The 16,120-nt window shown below is 39.6% G+C and overlaps 1 long non-coding RNA gene across 1 annotated transcript in view; it reads left to right on the forward strand.

The window, feature by feature from the left end:
- LOC132080228 (uncharacterized) overlaps positions 1–908 on the forward strand; it is an 85,904-nt gene extending 84,996 nt beyond the window's left edge. The window contains exon 6 of the long non-coding RNA XR_009419535.1: positions 808–908. This is a non-coding gene — a long non-coding RNA (uncharacterized LOC132080228). The remainder of the gene's footprint in view (positions 1–807) is intronic.
- The last annotated feature ends 15,212 nt before the right edge of the window (positions 909–16,120 follow it).

Genomic DNA, 16,120 nt, shown 5'->3' on the forward strand with positions numbered 1-16,120 from the left:
CATTAAAGCAACTTTCTGGAGATAACACAAAGTTTAATCAAGCTGAGCTGTTATGAATGATTGAGGAAGAATTGGAGAAGCTATAATAAAAACCCAATAGAAACAGAGTTCGGTGTTTTACTTGTGAAATGGTTCTTTGCTGGAAAACTATTTCCCATAATTGCTGTGATATTTTCTGCCATGGCGAGCCAGGAATCATTTGTCAAATGTCTGACAAATAACAATACGAAGTCTCTTTGAAGTTAAATTGCATGGATAAGGTAATTGAGAAACATTTCTTTCCTATCAGTTTTTCATTCCTCATTTGCATGAAGAAGTATTTAGTTTTAAAATCAGCATTTCTTGGCAGACTTTACTTATTTTCTGTTCTTTGAATCTGTTTTCTAAAAAGTGGTTTCCTTAAAGTTGATTTGTTTATAACTCTGTACTGATGAATTGCATCATTTTGGGTTATTCTCATAATATAACATTTTGAGTAGTTGGTAGGAAAAAGAATTGTTTTACTGAAGGCAACAGACAGCAGATAATGACACAGTTATTGTAGATGAGATTTACTGAAGGAGAAAAATCTTGTAAATAAGAATTGACATTTCGAGCGATAAACTCTAACATTAAATAGTACACAAATAAAGCAATAGTTAGGTGATCTTAACAGGCTATTCCAGCTATAAAGTTATAATGATGTTATATTTCAAGTCTCAAACTGAGCTGGAGATGGAAGACTTAAATGTTCCAATTTTCTCCAGCAGGACAAATTCTATTCTGTTTTTTCTCATTTCATGGAAGTTCTTTCACTCTGTTTTTCAGCAGGTGCCAGAACTGTGTGGATTAGAGACAGAAAGGCTGAAAAATTCACCAACTCTGGGTTTGTCTCAGAATCCCCCTGGAATGGGGAGTAAACGTGAGGGTGACTCTGGTTCTGCAGGCCAGGTCCTGAGGAGAATCTGCTGCTGTGAAATACAGAGAATATTTCTGTGAGTAATGGAACGTTCGCCTCTTGTTCCAGAAGTTCTGCAGAAGAGGTATGAAAGTGCTCATAAATTTCTGATAATTCCCAAATGGGATCAGGCTTCGCTCATTCTAAAATAAGCCGGGAGTTCTTCAGGTGGAAAAGTTTGTCAAGGTAGGGAGGAGAGTGACGTTTTTCTGTCATGGATGAGCAACTAAAAAGTTTTCAAAGCCGTAAATGCGTTGTTTTTTAATATGTATATTAAAGGAGATGATAAATTTCCTTAGAATTTCTCATCATTAATACTTTGGATGAACATGGCTACATCTGAATATCTGCATGTTAATGGCACTACCATTGTTTATCAAAGCAGCTTCTTTCTCACTGGGGCTGATGAACTGCAGCCCTGCCTGAAGGAACTTTATAGAGCAGTGTCCACCACGTGGTGATGGCCAGATTGCTCTCCATTAGAAAAGACAACAGGGGTTTATTTATCAGTATTAATTTTAATTAGTACATATTTGTTGAGAAGTAATTCAGCAATCATCCCTGGAATTATGAGGTCCTGCCTATAATCTGTCTGCATGTGTACACACAACTGCATCGATGCAGAAGCTTTTATTAGGGGAATAAATTACTGGTTTAAATATTGGTTTTGAAAAATAATTTACTATTTACCCATTAGGGAGAGTTGTTGGTCTATCTTAACACACTCAAAATCTAATTTTCTTTTAAAAAATATTAATTATTCCTCCTAGCAAAAAAGGACTACATTATTAACCCCAAAGCAATGGTAATAAACAAAAATAATTTAAAAGCTTTATTAAGTTCAATTAATTGGTTGTAGCAGACTAATTTTGTCATGCTTTGCTAGACAGTGTATTGTAAGTAATTTTGATGATCTCCAATTGAGTTGGGCAAACAAGCCTGCACACTAAAGCAAAAATTGAATTGTCTTGATAATTACAAAAACCATTGGCCTGTTTGGTATTTGTGATAAATGGGTTAATTAGCTACTTTTTATTACATCTAGACTTTCCATGCAGCCCAACAGTGGTAATTTATTTTGCTTTGTAAACTAGTACGGTCAAAATTCTATTGTTCTGATTTGTTCCAGATACAAATCTTTAGAGCTACATGATTTAATATTAGATAAGTATTGAAGTGAATGGGGTTTTCATTATCTGCATTTGGTTTGGGGAATTTGTGGAATTTGTAAGGTTGTAGTCATAGAAACTCTCATTTTCCTTTTTTTTTTTTTGGTGTTTGCTTTGGCTTGTTGTCATTTGTGCAAATTGACAAAGTATTTTGAACACTCCTGGTAAACAGCTCTTCCTCTGACTCACAAACAATCTGAAATATAGAAATGATTCATTCAAATTAGAGTTCATCAGAAGTCTAATAATTAACCACAATGTTTAAATGTCATTTTGTAGTTGCCAAAATATTTGTTTTGAGCAGTCATTTTGCTCGATATTTGTTTGCCTGTGCTAGGCTCTGAGAAGCCAGGTGAGGTTGGGGCTGGTTCTGTTTTTCCCTCTTATCTGACCCCACTTTAGACCCCTCTCCTTGGAACAGGGCCTGTTAAACCTGGAAGGATTCATCCTCTATAAATCACTGATTTCAGCAGTCAGGGTGGAAAGTTTAGGCTTGTACTTGCAGAGGACAGAAAAATAAAACCAATGTTCTATGGTTTGGGTTTTTTTTTAGGAGAGTTGCATTTTAAGATAATTAAACAGAAATTCCTGACCCTCTCCCTCCTTCCCCACAAACATGGGTGTTCATGAAGTTTAACAGCATTTTCTAACGTGATAGTACTGCCAGAAACTCTGATTCTCTGAGAAATCTAATTCCTTCTTTCTCCATTTCAACTTTGGAAGGATTATTGAACTGCTTTGGAGTCCTAACTGCACAGAGCACTTTAATCCTCTTGTTTGGAGTTTGTCATTCTCTGCCTTCTCCCTGCTTGCAGCCTCCCGTTAGACACTGCAGGCACATCCTGGCAATCTCTAATTCCAGGGAAGTGCTATCTGGCAATCAATGTCTCCCTGCCCCTCTGTTTACTTTTCCACTCCTTGCATGTTTTAAACTAAAAGAACCAGACTCACAATGTTCTCTCCAGCAAAGTGCAAACTGTGAGTTATAAAAACCCCTTATAGAACTGGGATCTGTCCTTAGTGCTGATCTTGTGGATGCCGTCCCTGCCCTTGATCCTTCCTCAGGACCTTTGTGATGGCTCCAGATGCTTTCTGCTAACTCCAAAGATCCCCCTGTTTGCTGTCAGGCAGAAAGGCTGCCCTGGAGAAAGAATTAACCAAGTGAAATAAATTCTAATCTCTCAGCTGACAGGGAGGGAAGGATAGCAGCATTTCTATCTCCAAGTGAAGGCCCGGATGCCAGCTCCCAAATTCCTGTGGCACACCGAAGGGACAGGGACTGGAGTTTGCTGCTCGTGGCTCCCTGACCTCTCAGAGAAAGGCAAGGTTGGAGTTTGCAAGCTCAAATGCAGCTCTTACCCTGCCTGCTTGGGGCACAGGAATGCAGCCACAGAATCACAGGCTGGTTTGGGCTGGGCAGAGCTGTCATGGTCACCAGTGCCATGGGCAGGGACACGTTCTGCCACCCCAGCTTGCTCAGAGCCTGTCCAGCCTGGCCTGGGACACTGCCAGGGATCCAGGGGCAGCCCCAGCTGCTCTGGGGATTAATGTTTGTGTTTTACTCTGCTCGGTGCAGATGTTAGCACCAGCAGGATGTGAGTCTCAGTGCACATTTCAGTGGTTTATGGGTGTCCGTTTGCTTGTTCTCACTGCTGATGTGTGCCACAAAGCCAGGGGCTTGTACAAAGGACTGAAATGACCCTGGGCCACAAGGGCAGGTTGTTTGTGCCCCCCTAGGGCAGGTGGTTTGTACCCCCTAGGGCAGGTGGTTTGTGCCCCCCTAGGGCAGGTGGTTTGTACCCCCTAGGGCAGGTGGTTTGTGCCCCCCTAGGGCAGGTGGTTTATACCCCCTAAAATGTGGCTTGGAATGTGTCACAGTATTTCTCCTGGGGAAGACAGGTTGTTGCAATGAAGCCTTCATCCAAAACGACGAAGGGGAGCAAAGTTCTGTGCCAGGTGGCAATGTGAGGAGGTTCCAGGATGGCAGTGGCCTTGGCTTTGGGTTTCTGTGATGTGCTGGCGCTGTGCAGGATGGCAGCAGCTACCACTTGGTTCTCATTCTGTCCATTTAAATGAGGGATGCTAATCATGCTGACTACATTTCTTTTCTACTTCAGTTGCTTCAAGGACACATATCCGACTATCAAAATCTGGTTTAACCTTTCATTAAGAGCAGAAAAAGCGCCTTTATAGGAGGTGTCCTGTAAAGAAAGTGTCCTTTATAGGGGACAATCATCTGGCCTAGGATTTTTTACAATTAGCAACTGGTCAATGTGTAGGATAACTGTTTTATTTCCTTCCATATCTCTATTTTCTTTTAAAGCTACTTGAACTCATCTGTCCATTCTCATTTCTTCCCTAGCATTTTTGTATGATCACAGAGCTTTGGAGCTGTCTCTGTGATTGCAATTTTTTTTTCCAGTAGGCTGTAGGGCATAGTAGACTGGTGTGATAATAATGGCCCTAATTGAGATAAAGTTTAATGGTTTTTCTCACATGCTTCATCATTAGGCCAGTGGCACATTTTATTGTCATCTTTTCTCTGTGCTTGTTGTGTTAGCTGGTCCTAATTATAATTAAATGTTTCAAGGCTAGATAGAATAACACCTCTTTTATGCATGACTCCTTTTTTGTTGTTGTTTGTGTTATATTTTTGGTTGGGCTTTTTCCTCTCCTTCTCTTTTTCCTCACCATTATAAAAGGTTGAAATCCATCCTGCTGACTATCATCTGGAACAAAATATTTCTATTTATTAACTGGTTTTTCTTGTTCAGTTCACGGCTAAACATTTTGTATATAGCTCATCAAATCTAATCATATTTGACCAATATTTAAGAGTTATTTAGGCAATCAAGGAATGAAATATATCTCATGGACAATTCTAGCCTCTAAAACCCCTTTATTGCAAGGAAGGAAAACTTCTTTCATTTCTGAAATGGTCAATCATGTCTGTAGTGGTCCTTAAGAAAGAGAATTAAATAAAAAAAACCTGATTTATCCCCAAGTCCCTCGTTGTGATTATCTGTGTGATAGTAGCACTCTGCAGGTTTCGAGAGGATAATATCTCCTAAAGGGTACATTTACTTTTGAACCAGCAGCTGAATGAATCTTGTGCAGTCAGTCCTGTTTTTCTTGCAATTATGTTGTCTGTGCAGCAGAATGGCTGAATACAAAATGTGTGGTGGCTGGTTCACAGCAACAGAATTGGTTTTCTGGTGAATACTGCAATATTAAAAAGGTGCCTTGAGAGAGCAGCTCCTGAATTCATGAGAAGTGAAGGGCTTGTTAGGATGTATATTTAAATTATGACTGAGTGGATTCATTAGGCTTCAGTTCCAGACTGGGCATTCCTCGTGGACAGCAGTGCAGTTCTGTTCTTTAAGGCAGATTCCTAAAGGGATTAAAAGTTAAACTTGTCCTTGGCCCTGTAGAAAATACAAAGTCTGTGGGCAGATTACACACCAACACTTGATGAACAGAATTATAGAAGGCTTACCTGTGCTGATATGAGCCGTAATGATTACACCCCTTAGTAGTCCTGCATAAATAAATAAAAAGAATTAGCATCTGCAGCACCTTGCAGGGGCTGCCCTCACTCAGCTCTGCCTTGGAGCTGCTGCAGCAGCCAGGCTTTGCAGGGCTAAAAAGAGCTAAGGAATGAAAATGGGCAGAAAGGGGAACTGTGATTAAAGGCCACCAAAAATTTCTGTATATTTCCTTTAGGATTTTAAGACAAGAAATGATGACAAAAATTCTTCAGCCAAATTCTGAGCGACCACATGGCCTTACCCTTGTGTATGCTAAAAGCACATTTCTCTCAGGGTACAAAAGTATTCCTTTAAAGCAGAGCAGCTCTCTCAGCTTCTATCCAACTCAAGCACTGTTAATTCATGCTCTACATTTGTGTTTTCCATCCCTTGGTCAGGTTCCTTTGCTGGCAGCCCTGGTGCCAAGGCAATAATGATTCTGGGTGTTTGCTCAGGTGCATCACTGCAGGTAAGGCGGAGCACAGGAACACCTCTGCAGCCCTCAGAGCAGTTCCAAGTTCACAGATCCGTTCCCTTCCTCCTGTTTGCGTGTCAGCAGTCTGAACAGCCTTGGCAAAAAGTGTCAGCGAATGTGCCAAGCCAGCTCCCCTCCCCGGAGCTGTGTCCTGGCCTCCAGATGGATTCCTGGGAATTAATTCAGGGAAAGCAGGCAGGGAGGGGGATCTCCTCAAACAGGAGGTGTCACTTCTCACAGGTACTCAGAGCTCAGATCTGCACCCTAAGCAAGGCTTCACTTGCACGCTTTTATTTTAAAAAGCAGCAGGTATTTTTGGGCAACGCTGCCAGGAGACAACAGCTAGTTGTAAGTGTGTTCAGGGTAAAATAAATAGGACTGAACTTCTCTGGAATAAAATTTTCATATTAGATGCAGACATCCGGAACGTGAGCATGTCTTTTTCTCACTCGGGGTTTTCCACAAATGTAGCTTTGATTTTAATTCACTATCTTGCATGTCAAGTTTGTTTGCAGCTGCTGTGCTCTTAAATCTAAATATGGGCTTTCAATACTTGAAAATGCAGCTGTGAGCTCAGCTTTAAGCTTGGTTTCAAAGCAGAAGCCACAGCCGTGGCAGAGGGGTGAGAAGGGATAATTTTTAAGGCCCTTCCAGCTCAAACCTTTGTAGGACTTTAGGCTGAGTCTGTGATATTCAGGTCCAGTGTTTATCATGGTTCATCTTTTGCAGTGCCATCTGGTGTCAATTAAAGAAAGTTAACCTGGTTTTCTACACATTGCAGCTGAAAACTAAACCCTCAAGAATGAAGAAATGAAACTGATGCTCAGTATAAGAGCAGTGAAAACTTTCATCTGCCTTTTAAAAAGGAAGACTCACATTTTAAAATAAAATCAAGGTAATTTATATCTTCTCATCAACCTTTTGCATATTTGTGGCTAGTCCTGTCTTTGTTCCACATTAGGAAATAATTTGGAAATATTTGGCTTGTGGAAGGCAGAAGATATTTTGGATTTCTTTGGTAACTTGGTCTGCATATTAATTTATGACACTGCCCTCAGCTTCTACCTTCCACAAAATAAAATTTTCCACCTGGAAGGCAGATAAATTTTATGTCTTTAATATATCAATCAAAAACTAAGGTTTTATATATTTATATGTATATATATATTTTTATATGTATGTATATATATATTTATATGTATGTATATATATATAATATGTATAGATATATGTATATACATATATATATGTATATATATAAATAAATTGAATTCTTGAGTATATGACATGAGGATCTAGTTGAATTTAAAAACTACCTTGTAACCATTATGGATTATTTTGTGCTTTCCTTTGGCAGTAAATTTCTCATAAAGAACTTCATACCTATGACAGAAACCTCATTGTTCCTGAATATTTTTCTTGGACTTAGATTAAATATAAAGATCTTGTGATGCAGTATCTGGGCAGATAAATTATTAGCTGACATTGGCTAAAGCAGAATAAATCCCTTCATGGCAGTTCTCCAGGTGAAGTTCAACTGGACACATTTTCTGGAAACTTCTACTTTTTGGCAACACAACAACATTGATAAACGGGATTTATTTTGGTTTTTTGAGGGGTGAGCTAAAATTCATTCCAAGTTGGATATGCCTTATATTTCTGGACTGCAGCACTAAAATAATTTTAAATTTCTGCCTGGAGAGCTTCTCCCTAATTTTTTGTGGTCTCAGAGAAATTTGTTCTTTCGAGGTTAATAAAAACTAACCCAAAATATATAGAGTTTTTTGCTGACGAAGGAGTTCTTGCTTTTGCTATGTTCTGAATCTAACAGATGGTATTTTAGAGGACAAAAGGACTTGCTGCCAGTGCAAAAACTTGATCTCAGTATAACTCTCACTTGAGGTTACTGCAAAAACTTACTAAGCAGATTATTCCAATTGAACCGATTGACCCAATCCTTTGTATCTTTCAATTTATCCTTAAAATATCCATCAGGCTGTGCCTCAGAAAATGCCAGTCCTGGAACCTGGGAGACATCTTGACTCCTAAATCCTTTAATATTTGTGATTGGGGTAATTAAATTAAATCAGAGTGGTCTTTTTTTCTCCTGAGCCAGGAATTAAAGAAACAGCACCAAAGTGTAGGGCCATTCTCAGGGATTCAACATCAACTGTTAATTTGGCTTCTCTGGCTCAGGGTAGAGTTCATCCATCCAAGTCAAACCCAGATGTTTGAGTTCTAGTCTGAAATGGGGTCAGATTCCTGCTTTTTGGGTTTGGTTTGATGTTTTGGGTTTTTTTCTGGTTGTCTTTGTTTGTTTGGGGTTTTTATGGTTTTTGTTTGTTCGCTTGTTTTGTTGAGTTGGCTTTTTTTTTTCTGTCTTTTTCTTTTTCTCTCCTTTTTTTAGAAAATGTCTTTAAGCTTTACAAGACTTGGCAATTTTGGCCATGTTAACTTTCAGCACCTATCTCACCTTATTTTTTGAAATCTAAGGTTGTAGCAAAAGGAAAGAAAAACACAGCAAACCAAATGATGGAACTGTAATCACATCCATTTATGCACTTCATGGGATGTAGAGAAGCATTTCCTTTTAGTTCTTATTTGTGGCAACAAATTGCTCCTTATCAACATCTCCTTGCCAAGAGATGGCAGCAAAGGATTGCAAAGGAAATTTGGGTTATTTTGTTTGAGCAAATAATTATCTACCAAGGAGCAATCAAATATCACTGAAGGCATGTTTTCTTCATCTCAGCACTATAAGATAAATTTTTAAAGATGCTTTTTAGTGATCAGACAACACAAGAAAAATAAAACTTGTGATTATTTTCCAAGGTTGTTTTTGAGCTCATCTATCTGATAATGCTTCTGCTTCAGACTGAAATTCCTCCTAATATAATGCATTAAGGAACACTGACATTCTGTCAGCAGTCTGCACAAAGAATCATCACAGACTCGCACTCCTTTTTTTCCTTCACTAAAATCTGTATTTTGGAAAAGCTGCTGACACACGACAGTTCTCATGGAATTTCCCAACACAAAGGCCCAGATGGAGAAACGCTTCAGGAGCTTGGCTTCCTCCAGGAAATCCCACAGGAATTGTCAGGAAACCAGCAGAGGCTGCGTTTGGTGAAACCAGAGAAGCCCAGGATGGTTTGGGTTGGAAGGGACCTCAAAACGCACCCAGTGCCACCCCTGTCCCACAGCCCCTGGAAGGTTTTGCTGTACTTTGCCTTTGGAACACTGGGTGGGTTCTGGTGCTGGTTCCAGATGGGTTTTCAGTGATTGCCAGGTTTAGCGTTGCCAATTTGTCGTGGGCTGGTGGAAAAACTAATTAAAGGTGTTTTTTTCTCTTTCTCTGGACACATGGTTCCTTTTTTCCTCACTTTAATCAATCTGTACCTGGTGCCTCAGTGCCTTTTCACTCACCCTGGCCTTTTCCTGATGCCTCTTTGCTGCTCTGCTGTGTCTGTGTCAGAGCTGCAGGGCTGTGAGGAGCCCTGGCAGTACCAGAATAATGGTGCAATTACATCTTTGGCTTTCTCTCACATCCTTCCAGCTGCCAGCTCCCCAGGGCAGCAGATCTCTCAAGGAACCAGTGCACTTTGAGGAATTTGCTGCCTTGTCCAGGCACACCAGGGCTGGATCTGCTGAGGTGCAGCTGGAGTGTGCTCCCTGGAGGTGAGATTTGGGCTCATTTTTACATCACCTAGGGGCACACATTCACATATTCCACCTCCCTGGGGGAACGCCCAAGCAAAAATTTAAAGGTACTCTGGCACTGATAAAAGCAATATCATATATTGGTTGTTGAGGTGAAAATCAGGGTGGAAAAGCATTCAGAATATATGTTTCTATGGCAGAATTCACTTCTGCTCCATTCCTGGGTCTATATTTTCTGTATTTTATCTGGTAGTTAGCTGTGATGGAAATACCAAAGTATAAGAATGAGGCATTAGCAGAGCTGAGTGTTGGATAACACAACACAGAGATACAGGTGTGGGGTAACTCAGTTCATGTCTGTTTTATCAAAAACCTATCAAAGTTTTGTTTTACAGATAATGGAATGTCAAATTACATGTTTTCCGTGTGCAGGTTGTTCTCAGCTCAGTATGGAGCTGAAAAGGAATATCATCTATTGATTGTTAAAGTGAAAATCAGGGTGGAAAAGCAATGAGAATGCGTTTATATATTCAGAGTACACGTTTGAATGACAGAATTCAGTTCTACTCCATTCCTGGATCATTTTCTGTGTTTTATCTGGTATTTCTTGACTAACCCAAGATGGAAGTACCAAGTGTAAGACTGAGGCATGTAACAGAGCCGGGTGTTGGATAACAGAACACAGAGATGCAGGTGTGGGGTAACTCAGTTCATGTCTGTTTTATCAAAAACCTATCAAAGTTTTGTTTTGCTGATAATGGAATGTCAAATTACATGTGTTCCATGTGCAGGTTTTTCTCTGCTCAGCTCAGTATGGAGCTGAAAGGATCATATTTTAATAATTTTCCTTAGTATGTGTTTTCCAGGAGTCATTACAGGCCCTGGGTAATTGGTTCTAATCTGAATGTTAACATTGACATTTTTATTGTGCTTGACAGGGAATGAGGGCTAATGACTAAAACATTGATAAATTGAATAAATTGATATAAGTCATGTTTAATTTGCTTCTTTGCTATGGACTGGAGTGAATTATTCATGCTGTTCAGGATTTTTGCCCTCTTACAGAGAGTTTGGTTATGCCACAAGTGTTCATAAGAGAGAAGCTTCATTCTTTTCTCATATAATGGAATTTCTACATAAGTGTGCAAACTTGTGAGGAGGAGATGCCATAAATCTAACAGGGAAAAAATTATGATTGTGTTGAACTGACAAATTTGGTGTTCCATGAGCTCCATACCTGTCCAGCTGCCAGCAGGGCTGGCTTTGATGCAGGGCTCCAAGAGCAAGGAAAATGAGGAATTACAAATGTACATAAAAGGCCTGATCTGCCATCCAAAATAGTACTGGCTCATCTTGAAAGCAAACTTCACTTTGGATCATTTTTGCCTGAAAATGTTATGTTGAGTAGCTGTGTAAACTTAAACCAGTCCTAATGGAACCTTGTTTTCTTGGAGATAGGAGCAGTAATGCAGGTAATGCTCTCAAGTGCTTTAAGCAGTTATTATTTTCAGAAGTTTGAGTGGAAAGAGTAAAAGTTGCAGAAAAATATAGAGCAAAATAGAGTGTTGGGAGTAGTAACAAAGGGAAGGGAGAAGAAACAACTCAGTGTGCTGGGTGGGGGTAAGATGCATTTGAATTTCAAACATCCCCAGTGGCTTTACTCAGCAGAAATGATCTGCAGCTCCTTTGTGTGAGTAATATCTCAGCAAGCCTTGGAACAAATCCTCACACCCCACTGACTTTTAATGCTTAGCAGAAAATGAGTTGCTGAATAAAAGATGCGACAACTTAAAAGGGTCTTTTCATTGGGAGTCCAAATAAATGCTGCAGAGAGCTGGAGCCTCTGCTGTCAGGAGCAGGTGAATTATTCTCCACTCTCATCCCACCTCACACAACTGCTCACAGCTCTGCTAACACACACCTGGGGACCTCTGCTCATGTGAAACTTAATCCATTTACGGGCAGGACAGTTAAGAGACCGGGCTGCTGCTCATTAAGGGATGTGAGAGGAAGCCCAGGATGAGGAGCATGTCCTAAAACAGTGCCCAGGAGAGGAAAGGGGTAGGCAGGGGATTGGATGTGAGTATTGAAAGAGTTTTAACTGTCATTATTTTTTATTAAGCGTCGAGAAGTCTGAGGAGACTTTCTAACAGTAAAGATTGAATTATTTGTGTGGTTTAGGGGCCAAGAGAGAGGATTTGTTTTGAAACACTGATGTGAAAGTGAGTTGCATCATGTTTTTAAAGGGATAAAACGTATGCAAAAGGGGGCTCTGAAAGTTAACATCAAGTCATTAACTCATGTCCTATCCCTTCCTTCCAACAACCATTGACTGGAAGGCTCTGGTGTTTTTATGAGGGTAAATCTAGATTAGGGCTGAGCTCTCCTCAAGCAGCAGGGTGTGCAGAGCTCGCCTCATGGAGAAAATGCTGGCGAGCTCTCTAGGAAGTTCCTTGCAAAAAATGAGTTTGATAAATCAGCAACTCCATGAGAATAGATAGTAAACATTTATGACAAGTTACAAGAGTTTGTCGCAGGTTGGCAGCCTTCTGCCCCTGAATTATTGCATGAAAATAATGTGTTCTTTTATTTCTGTAGTAACCTGCAAGCATTCCTCTTAAGTGTGCTTTATTTGTTATGTCAGGGCTTTTTTTTGCCTAATCCTCAGTGCCCCTGGAGAAGTCTCCTATGAAGGAAGTATGATCTGTAAAAGCAGTGACATTTCTAATACTTGAAATGACCTTACACCTGTTGTATGTTGCCTTAATGCAGCAGCTCCTGTGTCAGCAGTGGCAAATCTGGATATTAAAGGCAGCTTTTCAATCTTGGATTTCAGACCAGATAAATTTTATTTATATAATTATATAATAAATTATATATGATAATTATATATATAATAAATGATATACTATATGTTATATTATGCATTTAATATATATAATATATTAATTAATACATATATTATCATGTTATTTATATGATAGTTCTTTTCTGCATAATAAAAAACAAATCCAAACCCAAAACCACCTCCAACAGATGAGACATGGAAGTTTTATTCACATTAAGTTTAGAAATTAAATTTATATCATTGCAAAGAAACTTGGGATATTTTTTCTTCTCAAAATGTTATTCTATAGAACTGAACTTTCTTCCTGTAAATATTCTTGCAATAATTGTCTGCAAGTAGGTGCCAGATAGCAACAATAGCAGAAGCTTTCTAGGAAGCAATTAGCTCAGTAGTGATATTTTTTTTCATTTTTCTTCCTGAAAAGACGCTTTCATTTTTAAATGAGAATTTACAGGTCCAGTATTCTAGTTGCAATTGTGAAATAATTCTGAGCTATGTTTTAACTGACCTGTTTACAGGAAAAATGAGTGTGGATCTATTGAAAAGCCAGAGAAGTACAAAGTGGAGAGCTATAATATGGTTGCCATAGACACAATTTCATATTCCCTTCCCTGTTTACTGCATTGATAACTCCTTTATTGAAATCCAGGGGAAAAAAACACCAAAAAACCCAAAACTGTGGATGTTCTGAAAAGGCTGCATTCCTTTCTGTTGTAATGAGATTACGTTCAGAGCTCCTTTAACCACTAATTACCATAAGGAAATTGGCCAACGAGCTCCAGTGGAATGTTTGAGCATACAGGAATATATTCAAGATCAATATGTAATTATCATATGCACAGAGAGATTTCGTAGTCAAATTTAGTAAAAACAGATGGACTTGCTCCATATGGCTAATAGAGATTTAAAGTTAGCAAGAAATGCGTGAATTCTGTAGATACAAGCCTGAGATTCCTTTTTCTCCATTACCAAGAAGACAGGATGTTAATTCATCTTTCTTCTTTTGCACATAATACCTAAAATGTCACTAAGAGTTGATGCATATGTGCATGTGGCAGGGAGAAATCTTGAGCTTTTCTCCCAGTTTTGCATGTTTTTGTATTTGTAAAATTCTCCATCTAGGCACTGAAAGTTATAATCTGCTCTTCTGCTGTTTTGATGTCACTACAATACCCCACAAAATCCTTGAAAACTCTGTTTATTCGAAATAGACGCGAGCTAGATTTTTAAAACGTCAGAAGGAAGACTTCATTTTGTCTAACACAAGGATGAAAAAAAAAAAAAACCAAACCAAAAAAAAACCACAGACCATTCATTTTAAACCTTTGGTAGTTGGAATCTTCCAAAGATGTTATTGCTTAATAAAAAGCTGCCAAGGCAGCAGGTGGGGGTTTAACGGGTAACTCCATTAACGGGAGAGGGGCAGCTCAGCTGATCTGACACTGCAGCCGGGCTGTGACAGCCTCAGCTGCTCCTCCGAGCAGGGAATTGTGGCAACTCCAAAGGTGGCTGTCACCGAGTGCAAGAGGCTGTCTGAAGAGGAGTTAGACAGGATGTTTTCATTAACATTAAAGAGCTCTTGCTATTCATTAGGCAGCTTGCTCTCGAGACCACGGGAGAGTTGTCACTCACAGAATCTTTTCACATGAAAAGGATGCATCATACAGAACTGTGTTTTACCTGCTTCCTTATGGAGTTGCTGCACAAAAGCAAAATGCAGGCACTTTTGGGTTTTTTCCTTTTTTTGTTTTTTTTTTTTTAGTTTATTTTATCCTAAGTTTTAAACTGATTTAAAAGACCTTTTGCTGTTATGCTCAAGTTTACACACCATGTGCGTAAAAGTTGCACCAGACCTCAACAAAAATGTGATTTCAACTTTTCAAGGCCAGGCTCACTCTCCTGCTACACTTGCACTCTGATTTTCCTGGAGTTGTGCTCTGCACCAGCATCCTTCTGACCTGTGTGAGTGTTGGTCTTTCACTGTAAAACACTTGATTAAAACCAGAAGTGGCTCCTGGCTACACAAGCCATGTCCAGGAGGACTGGAGGTGACCGTCACTCAGCTGGGCAATTAATGATGGAACTGCTCAGGACAGACAGGATATTCATGGCCCAGTTACCAGTGTCCAGTCTGTGCAGGACTGCAGCTCCTCTGCCTTTTGTTTCTCTGTTTTGTCTCAAAGGCTGCTGTGGAACAGGAAGCAGGAAAAGCTTCAAGCACAGAAATCAGATGTGAACGCTTCCAGGTGAGGATGTGAGAAATTCATTGCCTTCTGAGGCCTCTTTAAACTGTGCCTAAATACTTTCCCAATTAATTAAAGCATGACAGGCATGTGGCAGAGGACACCAGGCAGATAGAAACAAACTGAGTGGTTGTGACCTGGAGCCTTCAATGTTTGCCCTGGCTTTGGGAGCAGGATCCACCCAGGTGCTGATCACAGAACTGGGCTGTTTGCAGCTGTTTGCTGCTGTGTCCTTGCATCTCCTCTGTGTTTCTTGGTGGGAACAACCCAGGTTTCCCATGCATAAAACCCACAGAATAACCAAGATGTGGTCTAATCCAGGAGCTTTTTGTTTGGTGAATGCTGCCCAGAGGGGTCAGGGCAGCTGTGTCTGCTCAGGGGCTGGCACAGCTGCTGGAGGATCACACAGCACACAGCTCCTCCTTTTCTCCCTGCTGCTGTTCTGAAGATTATTTTGGAGGGCATCAAACTTTACCCCTGGCTGAAGTTGTTTTTCTATAATACCAAAATGATAAATATTATTTCGGAACTTTCTAACACAATTCTGATGGCGTCTCTAATGTTGTCCTGCTTATAATCAACTCTGACCTTTTATTCTTTTGAAAGTTTTCCTAGATAATGAGAGGCATTTATCATTCCCAGTCTCATCTCCTATGCAAACCAGATTGTTCTGATGGGATTCTGTTTGCTTTATGCTTTTAAGGAATGAGCTTTAGGAATGGACAAGAGAAATGAAACAGAACGAGTTGGTTTTTAGAGTTGCATTCAGGATCAGGTTTCTTCTGTAATACCCAATTAAAATAAGAAATTTTTCCCCTCCCTTGCTTCCTTCCTGTTGTTCCTGTAGCCCATTCTTCCTTTGCAAGTGGCAGTTAGAACTACAGGGGTGTACATGTAGTCAATATAGAAGCTTTCACCTAAATGGAGTTCTGTATTCATGGGGAATGCAGGAAATGTCACATTAAAGTTTGTTTGGTGCTAATTTTGTTCTATTTTCATTTCGTTTCAGACATTATTTTGGATACTTTGCTTGAAGATTATAAAATCATTAAATCTTTAAGATTGTGATTATCTAGAGCAGAATAAAAGGAAATTGTTCCATCTCAGCAGAATAACATGAATACGTGGATTGCTATTTAATTAAAAAAATGTGTCAAAGTTGCACTGCGACATATGAGGTTATACTTTTTGTGTTCAGCATAAGCAAAATATGAACACTGTGGATTTTATTTGACTTTATGGGCAATAATAAACCTTTATC

This window comes from Ammospiza nelsoni, chromosome 15, assembly GCF_027579445.1.
Source record: "Ammospiza nelsoni isolate bAmmNel1 chromosome 15, bAmmNel1.pri, whole genome shotgun sequence".
NCBI lineage: Eukaryota > Metazoa > Chordata > Aves > Passeriformes > Passerellidae > Ammospiza > Ammospiza nelsoni.